The sequence below is a fragment of the Octopus bimaculoides genome, chromosome 18 (genome assembly GCF_046866305.1).
Source record: "Octopus bimaculoides isolate indiv1 chromosome 18, ASM4686630v1, whole genome shotgun sequence".
In the NCBI taxonomy this organism is placed as follows: Eukaryota; Metazoa; Mollusca; class Cephalopoda; order Octopoda; family Octopodidae; genus Octopus; species Octopus bimaculoides.
Window position 1 is genome coordinate 47,912,255 of NC_142945.1, and position 2,500 is coordinate 47,914,754.

Below are 2,500 nucleotides of genomic sequence, written 5' to 3' on the forward strand. Positions count from 1 at the left end.
AGATACTCCCCCCACACACACACACACACATTCACACATGTTGCACGCGCATGCATTGCACACGTATACTTCTCGCTTCTCATAAACACATAGACTTCATGCACAAACCGCTTTTGTTTTACAACTGGCGGTGGTGGTAGCGGTAGTAGTGGTGGTGGTGGTGGTGGTGATGGTGATGGTTTGAAGTGGGTAGAAAGCTGTAGAAGGGAGGAATATGGATGGATGGATGTGAGTGTGTGTGTGTATATATATATGTGTGTGTGTATATGTGTGTGTATATGTGTGTGTGTGTGTGTTTATATATATATATATATATATATATATAATATATATATACACACACATATTTATAAATATGTGGGGGCGCAATAGCCCAGTGGTTAGGGCAGCGGACACGCGGTCGTGGGATCGCGGTTTCGATTCCCAAACACTTAAAGCTCCACGAGACTCCAGCAAGGAGTGGTAACAAACCTTGCTGTAGTTTTTCATCATAACTTTCTCTCATTTTCTCTTCCTGTTTCTGTTGTGCCTGTAATTCAAAGGGCCAGCCTTGTCACACTGTGTCATGCTGAATATCCCCGAGAACTACGTTAAGGGTACACGTGTCTGTGGAGTGCTCAGCCACTTGCACGTTAATTTCACGAGCAGGCTGTTCCGTTGATCAGATCAACTAGAACCCTCGTAACCGACGGAGTGCCACGACGATATATATATATATATATATATATATATATATATATATATATATATATGAAAGAAGGTTTGAAAATGCACTTATAGTTTTAGGGAAAATAACCAATTTTCAAGAACTCATCGATGAAAATCCACTATCACATATAGAAAAATTAATAATTAAAAGCACAATAAATGAGTATAATATAATCGATGAGTTCTTGAAAATTGGTTATTTTCCCTAAAACTATATATTTTATATATACTTTATCTATAAGGCTTAATTTAATTTTAATTTTTTATAAATTGATTTTAATTGAGTTTTTACCTGTAATTTTGGATTTTGTCCCTAATATTATTATATATATATATATATATATATATATATATATATATATATGTATGTATGTATGTATGTATGTATGTATGTTTGTGTGTGCGTATATACGTGTGTATGCATATATATTTGTGTTTGTGTGTGTATGTGTACGTGTGTGTGTGGGTTTGTGTGAAAATATGTGTGTGTGTGTATGTTTGACTGTGTGTTTCAATGAACCTTTACAATACACCTGTTGGCAATATGTGCAAACGTAATACTTAGCGCACACACACGCATACACACACATACACACACCTACACTTGTGTGTGTGTATGTGTGTGTGTATATGTATGTATATGTATGTGTGTATATGTAACAGATTGTCGTGCGATGTTGTACAAGGAAAATAGTACTCAATACCTGCGGGAGAGTATATTACGCATAAGATTGTGCACGCATGTCTATGTGCGTTCGTGCGTGTACATGTGTGTGTGTGTGTGTTGGTTGCGTGTGGGGTACATGTGGGTCTATGCACGTGTGTTTATTTAATATGTTTGGATTTTAAAATTTCACAGCTTCATTCCTTGAATTTCATGCCTGCTGGCATGAATCGTGATTTAGGAAGCTGTGAGCTTTTCAAATCCAAAACACGCGTCTACATATACAATACACCTCCACCACACATATATATATATATATACATATATACATATATATGTAAGTATATATATGTATGCATGTCTACGTATTTCCGTCTGAGGCGTTTATCAATTCGTGTTTGCTACCTCGATTTTTCTCTCTTAGCTGTTAGCGATAGTCAGTAAAATATTAATTTATTTCGACCAGATGTATTGACATACACTCAAGCCATTGGAAGCGTTTCCCCACTTTCTCTGTCTCTGTCTGTGTCTCTCAATCACACACACACACACACAAACCTTATGGCTAATGTAAGTACATCCATACGTACTTACATCAGCCATCAACGACTCACACATACACACATACATAAACATATAAAAGTTACCAGACAACCAAAAGACATTTCAACCTTGATTCCATCGCCTCGGTTACCAAATATCTATTTGGTCTCCGTGGTAAAAAATACAGTTTCTAAAATGAATGAATTTGAAGGATTGCTTTTGTCTAATGGTAAAGCGTCTGCCATGTTCACATGTATGGGTTCGAGTCCGATGGACAGCTCTTTTACTCTTTAACTTGTTTCAGTCATTTGACTGTGGCCATGCTGGAGCACCGCATTTAGTCGAGCAAATCAACACCAGGACTTATTCTTTGTAAGCCTAGTACTTATTCTATCGGTTCTCTTTTGTCGAACCGCTAAGTTACGGGATGCAAACACACCACCATCGGTTGTCAAGCCATGTTGGCGGGTGGGACAAACAGAGACACACAAACGTATACACACATACATATATATACATACATGTATACGACGGGCTTCTTTGAGTTTCCGTCTACCAAATCCACTCTGAAGGCTTTGGTCGGCC